The sequence below is a fragment of the Galeopterus variegatus genome, unplaced genomic scaffold, assembly GCF_000696425.1.
Source record: "Galeopterus variegatus unplaced genomic scaffold, G_variegatus-3.0.2 Scaffold2864, whole genome shotgun sequence".
Lineage (NCBI taxonomy): Eukaryota > Metazoa > Chordata > Mammalia > Dermoptera > Cynocephalidae > Galeopterus > Galeopterus variegatus.
The window spans coordinates 133,689-156,547 of NW_007728975.1; positions in this window are offsets into that span (position 1 = coordinate 133,689).

Here is a 22,859-nt window from a genome sequence, read left to right on the forward strand (position 1 = left end):
AAAGCCATCAGAACCACCCCCATGATAATTCATTAATCCATTCACAAGGGCACAGCCTAATGATCCAATCACCTCTCAAAGACCCCACTTTTCAAATACCATAACTGAATTTCCCACCCTATTAACACTATTACAAGGAGGTCAAGTTTCTAATACAAGAACCTTTGGCCATAGCACACCCTCATCCTCTCCAGGCCTCAGTTTTCTAATCTGCAAAGGTAAGTAGTTGAGCCAGGTAATTTCTAGCATCTTTTTTAACTTTAATAAACTTTAATTTCATGAAAGAATAGTTACTCAAATGAAGAATACAGACTAACAGCAGTTGCAATAATTACCATTACAGCCAAAATCTTTGGCGTTGCTGAAGGAGACATACTCTTTTCTCTGGTTAGGAAAAATAACCTGCAAATCTCTACTGGTGTGTTGTGGATCCTATGGCCTCTTATCTTCTCAGGTGCTATACCATATCCTTTCACTTCTGTGTTTTCAATCCTCTTTCATTGGCATTTATGTAATTGTAAGTCTGTTCTGTTCTAGCTTGAAACAAATAAGAAACAAATGAAAACCTTTCTTCACTCTCTATCCCTTCACAGCCACACTTTAGGACCAGGTAAACATATTTGCTATATGCATCCTCTTCCCTTCCACTGGCTTCTTAATCTACTCCACCAGTGTATGGGAGGGCGAGAGGCATTCAGCAAGGCCACCAGTAACCTCTATATTCCTAAACCCAACAGCCATTTTCAGTTCTAACCTAACTGGACTTCTCAGGCCACTGAGTGCTGAGAGTCCACACTGACCTCGAAATACTTTATTTCCTCAGCTTGCCAGATACTATCCTCTTCTGGCTTTTCTCCTTGTTTTCTGACTGCTGGAGACCAGCTCCGCAGGATTCGTTGGACCTGAATAGGTGGTGTGGCGTCGGCGAGGAAAGAAAGAGACGGACCACAGATGTCTAGTGCAAGTGTGGAAAACGACCACATGAATCTTGCTTTACTTATATTTTTTACTTAACCTTTACATGATGATTTATCTTTTAATCAAAACATTTATTATTTTATCTCTATAGAAAAAGAAAAATCAGAATGTTCCAAAGCATTCATGCTGCGATAAAAGCACCTTCTCATGCATCAATAGTTCACCCCAAAGCCTGTGGCTTGTGGCCAGGAAACTATACAATAGCAGCAGGCTTGGCATTAGAGAGCGTCAGATTTTTGGTCTGAATCACAATTCTTGACCTTTTAAACTTACACATAAACTTATATTCTAAATTCTTATAAAATCTTACTTATATTTAACAATTTAATGTCTTATGTTTATATTTATTATTCTAATTTATGACCAAAATCACAATATATACAACATAATTTTATATAATGAAACTTGGTTATAACGTTCTATTATATTTTATACTACTATTAAAAACAATTATACTATAAACTAATCTAAACAAAATCTGTTAATATCAAAAAACTTTTTATATATTTTTATTATTTTAACTATTCATCTTTATAGTAAAACTTTCTAATTTTTTTACCAATTGACTCTGGGAACAGTACAAAGAACAAAGTGAAAACTTAAATGATCCCACTCAAACTAACAAAAACGCAATATATCATTCTTATTATTACTAGGGAAACAACATGTTGTTGGTAAATCAAGTGAAACTGTGGGAGTGGGGAGAAACAAAGAAATCTGGAACTGGTTGATGATCAATTAGTTATAAACATTACTGCACTCGGACCCACAGTCTCCCTGGGGGATGTGGATAGAAATCGAACATAGTAACTTCATTCCACACGTACTAGAGCATGACCACAGCCACAATGGGTCCATGCACACATCACTAACAAGGAGGATTAATGACAAAATTAAATGGAGCCAACCCATACTGGGAACATGCCTCAAAAACACCTTTAGTACTGACAATATCTTTTAAATAAACCAGTTAATTTTGATGTATTTTAACATGTCCTTTGAGAAACTCCAGGGAATTTCTCAAAGCCATACTAAAGCCAAAAGGTTAGGCTGTTTAATTCTGTGAAGCCTCATCAAGCAACCAAAGGTGAACCAACAAGAACTTCCATGGAGCCGTGCCACACACATGGGACCCCCTTGTAACCTGCAGAACAAGGGGCATCACTCAGGCTCCCATGGCGTTCCCTTTAGCAGGATGGCTCATGGCATCTGACAACTTTTCCTCAATATCCTTTGTCTTCTTGTGCTTCTCTCCCCTGTTATTAAATGTTGGAGTTTTGTAAGACTAGATCGCAGAACCTCAATTCTTCTACCCATTGCTCTTCCTCTAAGCAGTCTCACCCAATGGCTTTAAATAGTCCTGTGTTCCAGACTCCCAAATATGTAACTCTGAGTTCCAGACCGTCAACTCAACAGCTCCATGTGGCGGTCTCAAAAGCACCAAAACTCAACATGCTGAAAACTAGACCCCCCTCCACACCTGCACCCCTGCCCACCTTCTTGTTCCTTCCCCTGTTCTCTGGCTCACCGGGTGGCACCACACCCATGCTTGTGCCATCCAGAAACCCAGGAGTGACTGCTGACGACTTCCTCTCCTTCATCCCATATCTTCCATCACCAAGGAAGTGCTTTCATCTTACCACCTAAACTTCTCTCGCATCCACCCACTTCTCTCCATTTCTACCACTGCACTCTGTTCAGAGTGAGAGGCAGCAGTTTCAGGAACGGCTGTGGGAAGATCCCTGACTGGTCTCTCGTCACCTCCCCAGCACTTCTCTGTACCACTCTTCTCTGTACCATAGCCAAAGTGGCCTTTTAAACATAATTTTTATTTTGAAATAATTATAGATTTGCAGGCAGCTATAAATATGTAACAGAGAGGACCCATGCATTCTGCACCCAGTGTTCCCAGTGGTTACATCTTACGTAATTACAGTATAACATCAAAACCAGGTACTTGCCATTGGTCTGATGTGTCTCTATGGTTCTATGTCACTTTATCACACGTGCAGACTCCTGTTACCACCACTGCGATAATCAATATACAGAACTGCATCACCGCAGAGATCTCCCTCGCGCTAACCTCTCTACATCATCCCCACCTCCCCCTCCTGCCCCTGCCGTCCCAGCCCCTGCAACCACTAATCTATTATCTACCTTCAAAATTTTGTCTTTTCAAAAATGTTATATACATAAAAATCATAGAGTGTGTGACGTTTTCAAGTTGGCTTTTTTTACTCAACATAATGTCTGCCCTTGAAATCCATCTGGCCTTTTTCCCTCAGTATAAGGTAACCACTATTCTGATTTTTAGGGAAATCACTTAACTACTTTTCTTTTTATCTTTATCACCCCCATGATATTTCTAAACACTATACCTTAGTTTTGCCTGTGTTTGAACTTTGTACAAATGGAATCATATAAATAATGTGGCTTCTTTTACTTGACGCTATTTTGGTGAGAATCATCCTGTTTAACTCACTTGCATTGCAGGAGCATATTCTACTGCAGGGATGCACCACTCATTTTCAGTGAGAGGAATGTTCTGTTCTATTGTTGATGAACGTCTAGATTGTACCTGATCTGGGGTTGTCAGCCAATAGATCAGCTCTAAACATCCCCATCCATCGGTTTTGATACACATGCACACTCATTTCTTAGGAAGCACCTATGATTGAAATTTCGGGGTTAGGTAGCATGCGTATCTTCAACTCTAGCAGAAAATGCCAAACTTTTTAAAAAATGTTTTACTAATACTCCTATCCACAGCACATGGGGGTTCCCTCCACTAACACTTATTTCTATTATTGTTGACTTTGGCCATTCTGTTATGTATTGGTTTAGGTTCTCCCAAAAGCAGTCCCTGAAACAAGGCCTTGGACACAAGTAATTCATCTGGAAAGTAAGCCCACGAAGGACAGGGGCAGAGGTGGGGAAAGCGAGGCAGGGAAGGGAGAAGTGAGTAGCGTGCCATAAGGAGATTAATAGTGGGGACAGTGGAGCTCCAACCTGAGGGGCATGTCTCAGGAGGGCCCTTGGGCAGAGCAGCAGGGAGAGGCAGGCACTCGAGGGAGGAAGCTGAGTGGCACAAACTGTCTGCACACTTGGGGTGAACTCAGAGGGGCCATGGGGGGCCGGAGCTTCCACAGAGCCTGCTGCACGGGGGTGTGGCTGTATCTCTATGCGGTTCTAAAGTGCATTTCCTGAAACGCTCATAACATTTATTACAGGCTTATNGATCCCTGACTGGTCTCTCGTCACCTCCCCAGCACTTCTCTGTACCACTCTTCTCTGTACCATAGCCAAAGTGGCCTTTTAAACATAATTTTTATTTTGAAATAATTATAGATTTGCAGGCAGCTATAAATATGTAACAGAGAGGACCCATGCATTCTGCACCCAGTGTTCCCAGTGGTTACATCTTACGTAATTACAGTATAACATCAAAACCAGGTACTTGCCATTGGTCTGATGTGTCTCTATGGTTCTATGTCACTTTATCACACGTGCAGACTCCTGTTACCACCACTGCGATAATCAATATACAGAACTGCATCACCGCAGAGATCTCCCTCGCGCTAACCTCTCTACATCATCCCCACCTCCCCCTCCTGCCCCTGCCGTCCCAGCCCCTGCAACCACTAATCTATTATCTACCTTCAAAATTTTGTCTTTTCAAAAATGTTATATACATAAAAATCATAGAGTGTGTGACGTTTTCAAGTTGGCTTTTTTTACTCAACATAATGTCTGCCCTTGAAATCCATCTGGCCTTTTTCCCTCAGTATAAGGTAACCACTATTCTGATTTTTAGGGAAATCACTTAACTACTTTTCTTTTTATCTTTATCACCCCCATGATATTTCTAAACACTATACCTTAGTTTTGCCTGTGTTTGAACTTTGTACAAATGGAATCATATAAATAATGTGGCTTCTTTTACTTGACGCTATTTTGGTGAGAATCATCCTGTTTAACTCACTTGCATTGCAGGAGCATATTCTACTGCAGGGATGCACCACTCATTTTCAGTGAGAGGAATGTTCTGTTCTATTGTTGATGAACGTCTAGATTGTACCTGATCTGGGGTTGTCAGCCAATAGATCAGCTCTAAACATCCCCATCCATCGGTTTTGATACACATGCACACTCATTTCTTAGGAAGCACCTATGATTGAAATTTCGGGGTTAGGTAGCATGCGTATCTTCAACTCTAGCAGAAAATGCCAAACTTTTTAAAAAATGTTTTACTAATACTCCTATCCACAGCACATGGGGGTTCCCTCCACTAACACTTATTTCTATTATTGTTGACTTTGGCCATTCTGTTATGTATTGGTTTAGGTTCTCCCAAAAGCAGTCCCTGAAACAAGGCCTTGGACACAAGTAATTCATCTGGAAAGTAAGCCCACGAAGGACAGGGGCAGAGGTGGGGAAAGCGAGGCAGGGAAGGGAGAAGTGAGTAGCGTGCCATAAGGAGATTAATAGTGGGGACAGTGGAGCTCCAACCTGAGGGGCATGTCTCAGGAGGGCCCTTGGGCAGAGCAGCAGGGAGAGGCAGGCACTCGAGGGAGGAAGCTGAGTGGCACAAACTGTCTGCACACTTGGGGTGAACTCAGAGGGGCCATGGGGGGCCGGAGCTTCCACAGAGCCTGCTGCACGGGGGCGTGGCTGTATCTCTATGCGGTTCTAAAGTGCATTTCCTGAAACACTCATAACATTTATTACAGGCTTAAGGGTCATTTGGATGCACTTTCATGTGAAGTGATTGGGATTTCATTGAATCTACAGGTTAGTTTGTGGCTGTATCTCTATGCGGTTCTAAAGTGCATTTCCTGAAACGCTCATAACATTTATTACAGGCTTATGGGTCATTTGGATGCACTTTCATGTGAAGTGATTGGGATTTCATTGAATCTACAGGTTAGTTTGGGGAAATTTTCTATCTGTATATTATGAGCCTTGTGATCTGTAAACATGTTTGGGGACATAAAAATTTCTATTAATAATGCTTTATAGCTTTCTACAGAGTAGCTGTAAACATATTTTGTTATATTATTCCCAGATACTTGATAGCCTTTGATATTATTTTTTTTTAAATTTCATTTATTGTTGTTCTATAAAATAATTTTTGACTTATGTATATTGCCCCAGAACGATCTTTTAAAGCATCAATCCGACTGTGTGATTCTCCTGCGTACGTCCTCCAGTTGCTTTTGGTTACCTGTAGGAAACAGGTCATAGCTGTTGAATACAGCTTGGCCCGGGGTCGTGGCAGGATCTGCCTCCTTCTTCACCGGCTCATCTTCTGCTGCTCTCTCCCGTGTCCTGTGCCCCAGGCCCCCCCCCAGGGCCTTCACACCACTCTCTCTGCCTGTGACACTCTTCCACCTTTTTCCAAATCAGCTCCTACCAACACTTCAGATCTCGGCTTAGAGACACCCTCTCTAACACCCAACCTGGGTCCACCTCTTTTTCTGTAACCCTCACATTTTTATATCAATTCCCTCTTTCTACAGTTTTATAGTTACATGATTACATGTGGATATTTAATGTCTTCCTCACCCACAGATATCCAGCTTCACATGGACCATAGCCATCTTAGTTTCCATAGTAACCCCTGAACCTGGTAAACAGAAGGCATTTAAATACTTGTTGAATGAGTACATCACAGGATACATGGAGGGGTAAGCAAAGGTACACAGGTGGGAAGAATAGGTGGGCTCAGGGTAGATGCCTAGGTGAGGAATGTAGCGCTTTCTGGGACATAAAGCTCAAAGGGCAAGGCTTTGGCTCCCAGATGGAAGGAGTGATTTGCTTTGTAGACAAAGGGGCCATTGGCTTCTGCACAGAGAAGGCAGCTGATCTATAGTCTGCTCACATTTATCTCCATAAAATGATCATTAAGTAATAAACATATTTATGTTCACATGTATTTGTGTCTATATAAATTAATTTGACTTTCAGAACCAGCTTCCATAAAACAAAAAAGACAGTTAACAAAATACCATGGTGATCTCAGAAAGTTAAGATCAGAAACTAGAGTTCCAGTCAAGATGGTGGAATAGACAGTCCCCAGCATCACTCTCTCCCACAAATCAACCAATTTACAACTATAAAAATGTAACATCAGCCAAGCTGGAGATGCTGGAGCTCAGGGGAAGAGGAGGAGAGACCTATGGAGTTCATGAAGGGGGAGAAGCCACAATGAGAGAAAGAAAAAGCTGGTCTGAGAGTTTCCAACCGCAGCTGCTTTAATGCTAAAGCTGCTGAGTGCATGGAGCAGGAGCAGGCAGAAGCCACAGCTGTGCCCTTTTGATGGAGTTACTTGGAGGTGGCAGGGGAGAAAAGGACCTTGGTAGCCCCCAGGACAGCAAGACCACTAATAGGGTTCATGAGGACCCACTCAGGAGTAAGGGGCCAGAGCAGCTGAAAAACAAGAGCCATTCATAGGCCAATGAGTCACTGCAAGGGACCAGCACAAGGCCCATCCCATGAGAAGTGTTTGGAGCATGGGCAGTGGGGGAGACAGGCCCACCAGGAGAACAGTGGGACACAGCAAGGACAGCCGATCCATCCCCCAATCAGCACAGGACCACTCAGAGGAGACTGGTTAGGAATGCAGAATTGCATGGGGTGGAGTTTGATGAAGAAACTCAGGCCCAGATCAGAGTTTCTACACACCTCAGGTTCACCAAGTCTCTGGAGAGCTGAAAGTACCTATAAGGTCAACCATTAAACCCTGAGCTGCACAGAAAGCATTCCCTAGGAAAAGAGCAGCAAAGCAGTGATGCAGCTCAACCACAGTGCTCAAGTACTGGTTCCCACAAGAAGTTGCCCCATTTTAGAAGTAAGCAAAGGACAAAAAATTAATTCTGGCCCAGGCACACCACCGTCATCTTGGGGCTTGCTAGGGGACATGAGGTATGTAGCTGGGGACAGGACCCCTGCCCACACCACTCGTACTGCCAGCACCTCAGGGCCTGCCTGGGAACCTGAGGCTTGGAGCCAGGGACCAGACCACACTCCCACATCCAGACACACTACCAGCTCCTCAGGGCCCACCTGGGGACCCGAGGCATGGAGAAGGGGACTGAACAGCCGCCCCCCTGACAAACAGTCACACTGCACCAGTGGCTTGGGGCCTGCCCAAGGACCAGAGGCATGGAGTTGGGGACCAGACACTTCCCACAGCCAGGCACAACACCAGCACTGAGGAGCATGCCAAAAACATCACCTTCATGTGGGTGACCCACCACAGCTGCCACAATAACCATGGCTGCTGCGAAAGCAGCTGGATGCCACAACCACCATGCAGATGGTCTGCCAGCCACTGGAGTGCATTGACACAAGGAGAGTCATCAGCAGAGGTAAAGAAAGAAGGAGTGTGTCTCTCTCCACAAAGTCCATTTTAGAGTGACAGAGGAAGCATCTGCTCTACGATAATGTTGGGGGACCGGATCACATCTCTCGGCATTGGACAGATCATCTAGGCAACAAATCAACCATTATTCTTTCAGAAGGAGAGAAGAAATCTAGGGTAATTGGGGGGGGGGACGAAGGGGGCTGGGGAGAGATTGGACAAGGGGCATAAAGAATAATTACAATTTGTAACAATATATTTGCTAGTAATATTGATTTGATCAACATATCTCAATGTTGAACCCCAAAAATAGGTAAAATCAATTTTGAGTGGATAAAATTTTTTTTAAAAAGATCAGAAACTATACCCTAAAATTTTACTAATGATTTTGAAATGCCACACCCAACAGTTTTTAAAACTTGTTTTATTCATTGACTAACTGTATTTGATTCTGATGAAATCTCCTTTCCTCACCTTCCATGATTCAATAATAAGCTCTCAGACAAGCTCCTCCACAGGGATCAAGTTTTTTCGAAAAACGCGAATTATCAAAACTCACTCAAGAATAATTAAATAACCTTTATAGCCTTATGTCTATTAAAGAAGTTGAATTTGTAGTTTTAAAAACCTTCCACATAAAAGAATTTCAGAACATAAAGAAAATATTTCCAAACTCATTTTTTGAGACCAGCATTATCCTGATATCAAAATCAGAGAAAGAAAATACAGAAATTGAAAACTACAGACCAACATCCTTTATAACGCAGAATAAAAACATTCTTAACAAGTGGCAAATCAAATCCAGCAATATATAGAAAAGAAATACATTATGACAATACAAGTGAGGTTTATCCCAGGAATGCAAAGGTGGTTTTAACACTCAAAATTCATCAACTGTAACTTGCCATTTTAACAAACTAAAGGAAAACCCATGTCATTATTTCAATAGATGCAGAAAAAGCATTTGACAAAACTTACATCCATTTTCGATAAAAACTACCAATGACCTAGGGAACTACCAATGACTTCCTCAATCTGATAAAGGGCATTTGTGACAAATCTACATCTATCATCATAAAAAACTGAACAGTTCCTCCCCAAACAAGGAACAAGGTAGGAATAATCTCTCCCCACTTCTGCTCAGTGTTGTTCTGCAAGTGGTATCCGGGAAAATAAGGCAAGACTAATAAATGAAAGGCATAAATATTAGAAATGAAGAAGTAAAATGGTGTTATTCATGGATGACATGATTATACATGTAGAAAATCCTCCAGGATCTATAAAAAAAAGCTACTAAAACATATAACCAAGGTAACAGAATCCAAGGCAAAAGTTTCTCAGACAAGACACAGACAAAGTGTCTTGTAAACGAACAAAATTGATAAATTAAACTTTCTAGAAATTTGAAACGTCAACTACTTAAAAACACATGCGGTTGGAACATTTGCATTCTGTATATCTGACAAATGACTTATGTCCAGATTATATAAAGGACTCTTACAACTAAATGATAAGAAAACAACCCAATTTTTTAAATGGTCAAAATATATGAACAGACACTTCAAAAAAGAAAATATGGGCCGGCCTGGTGGTGCACTGCTACAGTGTGCTGCTTGGGAGCGCGGTGGCGCTCCTGCCGAGGGTTCAGATCCCACATACAGACCGGCCGCTCACTGGCTGAGCGAGGTGCGGGCGCAACACCGAGGGTTGCGATCCCGTTGCCAGTCTTGGTCCGGTACGGGCGCAACACTGAGGGTTGCGATCCGTTGCTGGTCACTAAAAATGACAAAAAGGAAAAAAAAAGAAAAGAAAATATATGATCGGTTCAATAGCACATGAAAAGAGATCATTAGTCATTGGGACTATTACAATTAGAATCACAGTGAGATACCACTTTACATGCACTCAAATGGCCAAAGTGTAAATAATTGACAATAACCAACCAGCGTTGGCCAGGATTTGGAAGAACCAGAATGCTCATATAAAATGGTAGATTTGGGGAAAGTTTGGTGGTTTCTTATAAGCTTAAATATACACTTACCACACCACCCAGCAATTCCTCTCCTAGGCTTTTTGCCCAAGAGAAATGAACACACCTGCCCACAAAAAGACTGTGACATGAATGTTCACAGTGGATTTATGTGTAAGAGACAAACAGCAAACGCCCATCGATAGGTGAGTGGACGAACAGTGGCAGGGCTTTGCAAAGAATACTGCACAGCAAGACAAAGGAATGAGCAAGAGGAAAAACTGTCGGTCCATACAACAACATGGATAAATGTCACAAACATGCTGAGTGAAATGAGACAGACACAAAGGATACCTACTGTGTGATTCTATTCACACAGAGGCCTCAAATAGGCTAAGCTGATCTAGAGTGACAGAAAGCAGATCAGTTTCTTGTTGCTGGGGCTAGGGAAGGGGGGAAGCATCGATTGCAACGGGAGAAGAGTGAAATTTTGGGGATGATGGAAAAGGTGTATATCTTGGTTATGGTGGGTATATACATACATTTATCAAAACTTAACTGTACATTTGAAATAGGTACATTGTACCGTATGTAAATTATAACTCAATAAAGTTGATTTAAAAGGAAGGAATAGAGGGAAGGTGGAAGGAGTGATTAGAGAATTACTCAGGTTGCTGAAGACCATGGCCCAAACCCAAGCCCTATAATTCCCAACACACCGCTTTCCCCAGCAGGCCACACTGCCTCCCGATCACCATGCAAAATGTAACCATTACAGTCTTTGAATGATGTGGAAAAGTAATCACATCTTCTCAGAAATTGCCACTGGTAATCGCTTATCAAATTTCTGGAATTTTCATTCAATATGCATTCTGATCTTTCCTCAGGGCGACACACACATAAACCTGGCAATTACCCTAGCTGGGCTGGATGGACCTGGTGGCTGCCACGGGGGGTGATTTGTGGCTGTCCCTCTCCTCTCCTCATGTCTAAGTGCCACACTCTTCTTCCTGCCAGAGCTGGAGCTAGGACTTTGCTCTCTGGGTTCAAAGTCCTGGGCTTTTGCTGCTCCACTAGAAGCAATATCTACTGGGAATTAATGATGTTCAACCCTACATTGACAGCTTATATGGATGTGTGCTTTAGAGATGTTGGATTAAAAGGGACATCTATTTCACTGCACAACTTCAAGGTAGAAAGACCTTCTGGTGCCTTGTCCTTCTCCCATTAACACATAAGTGTGTATTTACCAGATCAGCAAGTTATCAGCACTCAGTCCTGAGAGCGTGGGTAGTATGTCTAGTGAGTTTCACAGGCTCCTGACTGCACATTTCAGAGGACACAAGGAAAGCTGAAAACACAGGAGGAAAGAGGGTACACATGGGCCCTGACAAGGACGTGCATGTTGGGATGACGCAGCCTCGGACCTGAGCAACACAGGAGACCCCCAAGCATCCAAGAGAGGGCACCCAAAGTCAGGAAGAGGAAAAACACCTGAGCCTACCATTGCTGATTTGCATTTCCCCCAGAGCATGGGACGGTGTATTTGGTGGAAAGTACATGACTTTTAGAGCCTGGCAGATCTGGGTTTGAATGCTGTTTAGTTGCTGGGTAAACTTTGGCAAGTGACTTGACCTCTCTGAACTTTCATTTCCTCACCATGCAATGAAAATAATGATGCCTTCCCCTCGGTATTGTTAGCAGAATTAAAGGGCCATGACACATGGGAAGCCCTCAGTAAGACTTTCGTTTCTCCCTCCATTCCTTCCCTTCCTCCCTCTTCTCTTCCTACATCCCTTGATCTATAAAATGTTAGAAGAAACCCTAAGCTTCTATACTTCCACACCCTCTGTAGTGCATGCAAGAGAAGCGGGAGACTTGCTTATCCCACCACCAGCCTTTGGCAAGGCTGAGATCTCCTGTCTGGTGAGATCTTTCCACCATGGCATGGGGACACATCTAGCTGGAGAATTAAAAATTCTAAGTCCCTTAGGGCCGAGCCCGTGGCGCACTCGGGAGAGTGCAGCGCTAGGAGCACAGCAGCGCTCCCGCCGCGGGTTTGGATCCCATATAGGGATGACCGGTGCACTCACAGCGCTCACTGGCTGAGCGCAGTGCAGCCGGTCTCAAAAAGGACAAAAAAAAAAAAAAAAAAAAAAAAAAAATTCTAAGTCCCAATTCCCAAAACGGATTTGTGCGTGCACTTCGAGTTCTCAATTCAAAGGGACATCAAAAAGGACGGCTCTCTTGTCTCACGTTTCTCACTCAAGAACACCCAACCAGACTGTCTGCTGTTTTAAACATGGCTCTATTCAATGGTTTGTACAAACTCTGGCAAACTTTTATAACCCAACACCACATTTGATGTCTCTACACGGGCACTTCTGTAAACTCAACTTTTTGAAAGGTGGCAGTACCATTTATTCTCAGGGAATGGCCCATTGATCCCAGGATTCCTGGGTCAACTTGGTGTATATAACTGAAAAGCTCCTGGTCTGGTGAACGGAGCCTGCTACCACATCAGAAGCGGGGGCCGTTTCTGAACTCCAGGCAATTCACAGACCACCCCCCCCACACACACACACATGGAGGGACGACAGTGCTTAATGAAGCTCTTCCTACAGATACTGCACATATGTTCTGTGCATTTTCCTCTTAGCCTTCCCCCAAAATACTTCTGTCCATTTATATGGGTTGCTGTATTGAGGAAAGAAAAATGCCCAAACTTTTCAGAAATATTTGGACACTAGCTCCAAGCCAACAATACCACAGACCACCTATAAAAGCAGGGGACCAGGTGATTCACAGAGTTTTGGTGTGTGTGTTGCTGTTTTTTTTTCCCCCTTTGACAGAGGGAAAACACTGAGAAGAATGCAAACATCATAGTGACTCTTCATGCATGTGACAGCATTTATTCCCTTCTATTGCTGGGTTCCTTCCACCCGCATTGGAGCATCTCAAACTCACCATTCTCCCCACCCCCCACCCCGGCTCCCATCGCAGGGCCTTTGAACTTGCTGTTCCCTGGACTGAACACTCTTCCCACCTCCTTCCGCCTCTTCCCTAATTAATTCCTTCCATTCTTCAAATCTCAGCTCAAGAGTCACTTCCTAGAGTGCCATGCCTGCCCCCACCAGCCCTCGAATCTAATCAACTTCGTCGGTACCACAGCATCCTGCGACAGCATTCCTTTCCTGCAAAGCACCTACCTTGGCTTGTTGCTGTACGTTCGTGTGGGTGACCTGATGAGTGTCTGCCTCCTCCCCTAGAATCAAAGCACCCCAATAGTGGAACCACGTGTTTTTCTTCACTACTGTATCCCTGGATCCTAAGTACCATGCCTGGCGTATTGGACCCTCAGTAAATATTCATGAAATGAATGAACAAATAAATGCATGTGCCTTGTTTTACAAGTCTTGTAAAACTTGAAATTTGGCGTATTGGCCAACATTTTTCAGGCCCTGTAGGATGGCAGCATTTTCTTCTGGTGCCTGAGCAGAGGCAGAACACATATAAGCCCATCACCCCACTTGTCTGGAAGAGGGAGTGCGCCCCTCCAAAACAGTGTGTGGGTCAGTGAGGTCGCTTGATGACACTCTCTTTTCCAAACAGAACAAAATTTTAACCAGACTGTCAAAGCTGGTTTGCGATCTGAAAAAAATAAGATTGTGCGGCAAGTTTAGCTAAGAGAGAAGACCAAAGCATCCAGCATCGCACTGTCTTTTTCTTCGACCTTCTGGGTACTACAGGCCTAGAAGGGGCTGATGGAAGGGTTTGTGGGCTGAGAGTGGATTTTAATTAGTCCACAAAACTCTAATAAAGCTTTGTATCAAGTCTTTGATTTCATCCATACTTCCCTTTGAACAAACTTCTCGGAAATAGCTCACCCCCAACTGCCACGGTGCACTGCCAAAGAGCTACCAAATAAGAAAGGCGCATGTTTCCTGAATTTAGGTGAATGAACCGGCGACACTCATTTAAAGGCTTTCTTTTTTTTCTTTTGCCTGGAGAGAGATTTCCTTTCAGCAATGCTATTTTTTCTCATGAAAACATTTGGTGCCACCTACTGACAAAACTTATACTGACTTCCAAACAGTCACAGAGTCTAAATGTCTCCCCATTGAACTGAATATGAAAAACCCTGATGCAGCTAATTTGGTAAATTTCTAAGAATATAGAGAACTTAAATGCCTTATTTTCTTCTTGAGAAAAAAAATCTCATCTGTGATATTCCACCATTCTATTTGGGGATTTTTTTTATTTTCCCTGAACAGGTGGCTGTCTTTAAGTGAAAATTTTCTCTAAGGTAATACATGTTATGCAGAGGTCACTTTTGAGTTAAAAGAAGGCAAAAACTATAAATAGTTATTTAGGCATAAGAAAAGAAGAATTGCCCAGAAATCCTTTAGGGCCCTTCCATCTCTAACCTATTAGGATTCCAAGAAGGTTTGGAAATGTTTCTCATATTAACATTTGGCCCAAGCACACTAATCCAGTTGGTCAGCTTTCACTTTGAGAAAAGTTTCATGTTCCCCTTCTCTGATAAAACATAAACAGACCCCAGTGAGTCCCTCTGATGCTTTCATGAATGGGCATCATACTTCTTAACCTGCCATTCCTGAGTGCGAGAAAAACAAGAATGATATTTAACGTCTTAACAAGCCGATGCCAGAATCCCAATTTGAACTGGCTGATATAATCAATGCAAATTATGATTCAGAGAAATCCACCCCCCTGTAAATCGGCTGTGTGTGGAAATCCATGTATACGAGCATTGCATGTCAATAGCAAGGAGAAAAAATACTTCTGCAAATGTGTAGATATTTTAGTGGAGACGAGGCCTGTCTGCCTCGTACTCTGGAGGGAAATTCACAGTTAGGGCATTACTTAGCGTGTTGGTACCTCTTTTTGCTGAAATTTGGTCCTACGTGTCAGCTAGTACAGAACAACATTGACGAGAATTGGCAAAGGGTAGTGTTTCATGCACTGGCTGGTTCATCACCAGAACCAGAGAGAGGCCCCAGAAACAGCACAGCAAGAGCCTGCGGGGCTCAAAGATCACTTAATTTAAGTCCTTCTTTTTACAGACAGATGAATGAAGGCCCTAAGAGTTTTCGACGCTCCCCTGTGCCCCTACAGAGTCAGAGCAGAACGAGAGAGAGGCGAGGTTGCCTGCTTTCTGCTGCTCCTCCCCATCCTGCGTGCTGGAACCAACCTCCGCCCACAGGGCGACACAAAGCGACAAAGGTAGTGGGAGAGGTGGTGAAGGCGCCAGTTTCACTCCCCCAGCTGCCTCGCCTCAGCATCTGCAACTGCACCAGTGCGGAGGGTTCTTACGTGAGACCTGGACAGAACAAGGGGCAGAGGCACTGAGGGTTCACTTCAGCAAGTTCTGCTTTGAGCGCCTAAGGAGGTGCTGTTGGTAATAAGCCAAATTAAGACACGTCACTACACCAGGCAGTGTAACCTCGGTGGCTCTTGAGTTCCGCATTTGCCTTTAACATGAGGATTATTGTCTCAGGGTGAAGTGTCTGGTTTGAGCATCAGCCATGCAGCCTAGCGGACCTGGTTCATTTTTAGCCAAGTGTGGGGGGTGTGTTCACCAGCAAAGCATGTCACGGAGGATGCAGACACACACACACACACACACACAAACACACACACACCCGCCCATTACAGCTGCCCTGGGCATCTCTCACCAGACAGGATAGGGCCTGTTTTCAACCCCCACACATCCTTAAGGAATGTATCTTTGCAGAGATCATCAGCAGGAAATGACCTTGAGGAAAGCCACTTGATGTCATTCCTTGAATGTTCTGCTGTCAGCTCCCAAAACTGTCAGGAATGAGGTCGTGAGTGTCTCCTTCAGCTGCACAAACACAGGCCAACAAAGGATTCCAGGAAAGAAAAAAACTGGTAATCACAGTAATTCACATTAGGACCAAATATGGTAGCACCGGGGGGAGGCAGCTCAGTGTTGTGACTCAGACAAACCTAAGCTCGAATCCTACAGCTGCCGTTTCCAGGCAGGACAGTGAGCTACATATTTAATGTCTCGGTCTTCCCATCTGCTTGATGGGCCTCAGTGTCACTGTGAGGACCAAGTAAAGTGGTGACAGAAGTGTGCGGCACAGCGAGCGGGTAAGGGGAGTCAGCGCATGGAAAATGCTGCTCCTCCTCCTTCCTCTCCTGCTGCACATGATGTGGTTAGAAATCTCCAGTGCCTGCCCAGACCAGGAATGGTAGCCCACACAAAGTGCTGACCTGCCCAGCTTTCCTGCCATCGAGGTCTCACTGACACTAATGGAGCAAATTAGCAAGCTTGGCTTCTAACGTAAAACTGCCAGCATCGGATTCTCGGAGAGGTCTATTTTCCCCCAAATGTTGAAGGATTGCTACTGTAAGTTCTTCTTCCTTGCAGATCTGAGAACTGTTCCCACCTCTCCTTGGTAACTATCTCCACTTCGGGTCCAGGCCTCCACATTGCTCCCTGAATCCTGCAGCACCTCCCAATATCTGCCTGTCTGCCATCTGCCCCACCGCCCCATTCCTCACTCCACTGCCATCCGAGCTCTCTGACACCAATCTAAGGCAGTGGATATTATTGTCTTCCAGCATCATTCTCCCTTCTCCTTTCAGACAGAGCATAGATTTTATTCGGGTACTCAAAACTGTCTCCTTTGCCATATGCATCAAGGGAAGCTGTCTCTACCCCTGTCTCCTTGGGCAGACCTGATTGGTCTCAGAATTAGACCATCGCCCATGCCAGTCACTGGTGTAGTATTGGTTCATTTCTCAATTCTGGCCAATGATATGCAAGGAAAGGTTGGTGGCTATTTCTGGGAACGTTTTTCATCACATTTTTCTGTAGGCCACAAATATATACATAAATCTGCTATGACATTATCACATTCCTTATTCATTTGCATGTTTTGTCCCTACAGAGACTGTAAGCTCATAGAGTAGACGTTTCTTAGGTGACTTTTCATCCCACTCCTAGTACAATACCTGGCATATAGTAGGCCCTCAAATAATGCTTGTTGAACGATGAATGAATAATTGAATAAGGAATAAGGGATGAAGCCATCCAGAGTGGTGAACTTTCCTGATGTGCTGCCTAATGAACAAAGGGTCTCAGATCCTAGTTCACAGTGAAAGAATATCCATTTGGTGAGTGTATTTGGCCATAAACTCTCATCTGTTGCAGCTGTTTCTCCCAGAACATGATGCCAGGCCAGATGTCAACCTTTTTTCTTAATTAGGAAAAGGTTCCTAAGTGATATACACAAGGAGACCTCTCTACAGGATGTTATGATCACCACATAAAAGCAGCAACAAAGCAAGGCTTTAGGACACCAAAGTCAGAATCATTTTGAACACCATGTCTTCTCAACAGAGGCAACACCACAAACTGGTCTGAGTCATCAAAATCAACAAGGCAGGTAGTTCAAAAGGGTATGAGCTTGAAGCAGAAGGGACCCTGCGGGCCATTACAACTTGAAGTGGATGTAAGGTATAAGGTCTGCTACTCTAGTCACCAAAAGCATTCAATTAAAAATCTCGCCTGTCCCTACACAGCTCAGAGGACAGAGGACAAATTAGTAGAGTTGTGTATGATCCACTATGGAATCATCTGCAATTAAGAGCAGTAAATTAGCTTCTGTTCCTGTAATTATAACTTCTCCTGTGTGGACAGACAGATCCCTCATTGTGTCTGGAACAATCGCAGCATTCCAAACACAAAGCAAGCCAAAGTAGCATACCCCAGGGCCAGCTCTTTCAACAATCCATCGCTCAACAGCTCCGTGTTGCAGCCAACTCGAGGACCCAGTTTCCTGCCATTGTTAGCATGTTGAGCCTGGAATTCCATCCAAATGGATTTGACCCCTTTACTAAACAGCAGTGCATATTTCCCTGATTAGTATATTCCTGTGTTTAGATGGGAAGTGGCAGGGTTGGGGAAGGTAAAGGGAAAAGACAAGGAAAATAATAAGGAAAAACAATTTTTTCTATTCATGTCATAATGATAACAACCTGGAACTCTGGCTTCACCTACCAGTGTAACACACATGCTCATCCATATGTAAATACACATGCATCTATCAAAAATCCCCTGTTCTATGTGTGCAATAATGTAGCCAGACTGGGACTGAGCGAGCACACCTGGGTTCATTAATAAGTGGTTATCACTAAGGGGACTCTGTTTATTCTAAGCAAGAGCACACAGAAAATTATAAACTGTAATGTCCTTGTGATTATCCTTTTCTACACAAGTTCTGTTCCTTAAGGATATTACAGGTTGAGGATTCCTTATCGGAAATGCTTGGGACCAGAAGTGTTTTGAATTTCAGAATATTTGCTACTACTGGTCAAGCATCAAGAAAACACCATCAAGAAAATGAAAAGACAGCGCACAGAAACTATTACAATTCATGACAAATAACCCAGTTGAAAATGGTCAAGAATCTGAATAGACATTTCTCTGAGGAAGATGTACAAATGACCAAGAAGTACACAAAAAGATGCTCAACGTCGTTTGTCACTAAGGAAATGCAAATCAAAACCGCAATAACATACCACGTCACTCTCACTAGGAGGCCATAATCAAAAAGACAGATAGTGACCAGGGCTGGCGAGATTGCAGAGAGACTGGAACACTGATACATGCTGGTGGGGATGTAAAACAGGGCAGATGCTTTGGAAAACAGTCTGGCAGTTCTTCAAAATGCTAGCCATAGAGTTACCATATGCTCCAGCAATTCCACTTCTTGGTATATACCCAAGAGAAATGAAAACGCATGTCCACACAAAAACTTGCACACAGATGTGCATAGCAACATTATTCATAATAGCCAAAAAGTAAAAAGAACCCAATGTCCATCAACAAATAAAATGAAGTATATCCATACAATGGAATATTATTTAGTAACAAAAAGAAATGAAATATTGACAGATGCTATAACATGGATGAATCTTGAAAACATGCTAAGTGAAAGAAGCCAGTCACAAAGGACCACATGTTGTATGATTTCATTTCATGAAATGTCCAGAATTGGCAAACCACAGAGACAGAAAAGTAGATTGATTAGTGGTTGCCTATGGCTAAGGAGTGAAGCATTCTGAATAGATATCTCTTCAAAGATGATGCAGAAATGGCCAAATGTGGGTATTTGGGACTGACAGCCAAGGGGTGTGAAGTTTCTTTTCAGGGTAACAAAAATGTTCTAAAATTGATTGTGGTGCTGAATGTACAACTCTGTTAAAATATTAAAAGGCCATTGATCCGTACACTTTAAAAGGGTGAATTGTATGTTATGTGAACTGTATCTCAGCAGAACTTTCAGTCAAAAAAACTATGAGGTCAATTAAATACTCATAATCTGCTGGCAAATTTAATTTAAACCCAGAATCTTTGCAATCTTGTCCTAACATTGACCCTGCTCTAAAGAGCTAAGTAACTGAGGCGAGTCCCTTTAGTCTCTGGCCCCTGTGTCCTCACCTGTCAAATGAGGAGGGTGGACAGATGCTCTCTGAGGACCTTCTCACCCTTAATTTTTTCAAAAAACAGTGACCTCCAAAACAATTGTGCTGATAAAAAGGCCTGACTGTTCTTTGAACTCTCTGAAAGTTATCATATTCTTTTCCTTGGTTTTTAAAATTCCACCATGACTCCACTGGGTAGTTAAAATAATAAGTTAATTGTGTTTGATTTCAATGAAAGCCAAGCATTTTAAATTAGCATGATTTGTTTACGTGCTGATAACAGCCTTTCCTGCATGCTGAGCTAGGGGGTGGAGGGCAGGGAGTAAATCTGCGCACTCGGAGCCAGGCTCTTTGGGGTCTGCATAGAGGGCCTGGGAAGCCTCTTCCATCCTCCCCCTCCCTTGTCCATTTCATGCTAGTTCTCATTTCTCAATACCCTTCATGTGTGATTGTGAGCTGGTAGGTCCCGAGCCCAGTGGCACATAGACCTGTGATTAATTCTGGCCTGTGTGTGAATCATATCACCTTACATATTTTTGGACTTGAGTTTTGTTGTTGTTTAGACCATTTTTGACTTGATGGTGGTGGGCATGAGGTCCTCTCTCTGCCAAGCTGCCATATAAAGTACTGGTCAGATGCCTGCTGGACACATGGAATTCAGCCAGGACTGACTGCCGGGAGTGATGACCAGGCCCACTCGTCCCCGAAGCCCTCACATTTGTGGATGACATGTCTGCACCGAGGCAGAGACTGTTAGCTTCCCTCCTTCCCATTCCCACCCAGCCTCTTGGCTCTGTTCCGAAGATTCCAAAGATTGTGTTTTCCCACCAACACAAATAACTATGCTTTTAAGCTATAGCTTCAGCCTAAATCCTACCTTCTCCTCAAAGCCCTCACATCTATCTACACTGATATCCCCTTTCTCTGAATCCCATTATGACAGTGACCATGAGCATGAAATGCTCGCAGTGGGTGACTAGCTAATTAACTAACGCCTGCAAAATCTGCATATTCAACCAGTTCTCTTGGTCAGAACGAAGTCTAATGTTTCTCTGCTATCTTCCTCAGTGCCCAGCATAGTCACGATAGACATTAAGTAAATGCCTATTAATGGACTTTACTAAAAATGGGAAAAACTTGGGGAACACCCACAAAGATGTGGTCCACGCCAGTGTCGTGAGACAAGTTGAAATGCTGTCAGTTCTCAAAACAGATTTCTGAAAAAGAATTCAGAGAATTCTACAGATAACATGGTCATGCCTACTTATAGTCCAGCTAGAACTTTCTCAAGGCACATGTCAGCTTAAATGAAGAAATAATGAAGTCCCCACTTTCTTTCCCTAACTCTCCAGAGGGAGGAAGGGTAGTATACTTTTTTCCAATGTTTTCATTCTTCCCGTCCGGAAATAGGCCACCTCTGGGCTCCCCACCAGCGCTTTTGGTCAGAACCTCATCTACACTCTGAAGACCTCCCCAGTCCCTTAACCCCGATCTGTGTCCTTGGACTGTTGTCCCTTCTTTCTTGTCTCCCTAACTCCTCTTCTACAGTAGCCCTTTTCTTCTCGCTGCCTTTGGAGTAATAAAAATGTTCAGAATCCATGTAGGTAAATTCTACGTTCCATGTCTACAATTAGTAACCCTCTGAAAAATAGCATTATTGCGAATTGCTTCATTTTTATTTGGTCGTGGACAACTTTTGGAGTTTTGTTTGGTTTGCTTTGGTCTGGCAGCTCACGACAGCCTTTAAGAAAATTTGAGTGGGAAATAATTAGTTTTCCTCTGCAAACTTGTTTGCCAGTCATAATGAAAGCAAGTCTCAGGCCAAATTCTCATACACATACAGACATTTGTTTGCTATACATTTATTAAGAAAGTAGGCTCAAAACAGTTCATCAACTGGTTCTGGAAACTTGATGAAACCCCCGGTCTCAGCTCTCTGTCCCTTTAGGTGCTCCAAGCATGTCCTGTAAAATGTGTGCTCACTGCAGACAAAGCAACGTTTCTAGGCAAGATTCAAAACATTCTAATCTTCATTATCTCATCTGTTAAAACAAAGGCTGTACATAGGACTAATCGGGGCTCAAGCTAGGAAAATATTCCCAAAATAGCAGGTTTATGGTTGAGTGGATTCTTAGGTCCTGTTCATTCAAGGACAAGGAGAGCCTCTAAACTCTAATCTACACATCTTGAACACATTTAATTTCACCAGTGGGAACTAACTAACAAGACACTGGTTTCATCGATGAAATTCCATTGTTGATACCTGACATAAGAATTAGCAAAGCACTGCTAGTTGAACAACAAAGGTTTGTGAAAAAAGATTTGTCTGGCCTTCCTAATACAATCCCAGCTGGCCACCTCCTGACCAGGCATTCTTTTTTTTTTTTAATTTATTTTATTTATTGAATCAAAATCGATTATACATTTGGGGGTTGAACATTGAGATATGTTGATTAAGTCAATATTACTAGCATATGTATTGTTATGAATCATACTTATTCTTTATGCCCCTTGTCCAACCTCGCCCCTTCCCCTATTCCCTCCCCCTCCCCCCTCTAATTGCCCTAGATTTCTTCTCTCCTTCTGAGAGAATAATGGTTACTCTGTTAACTTGTTGCCTAGATGATCTGTCCAATGCTGAGAGATGTGATCAGGTCCCCCAATATTATCATAGAGCGGATGCTTCTTCTGTCACTCTGAAATGGGCTTTGTGGAAAGAAACATCCTCTTCTTTTCTTTGTCTCTGCTGGTGACTCTTCTTGTGTGAATGCACTCCAGTGGTTGGCGGACCATCTGCGTGGTGGCTGTGGCGTCTAGCTGCTTTTGCAGCAGCCATGGTTATTGTGGTAGCTGTGGTGTGCCACCCACGTGGAGGTGCTGTTTTTGGCACACTCCTTGGCACCGGCAGTATGCCTGGTTGTGGAGTGTGTTTGATCCCCTTCTCCTTGCCTAGGTTCCCCTGGCAGGCCCCAAGGTGCTGGCATGTTGTGCCTGGTTGTGGGAGGGTGGTCTGGTCCCCTTCTCCATGCCCCAGGTCCCCGGGTGGGCTCCGAGGTGCTGGCATGT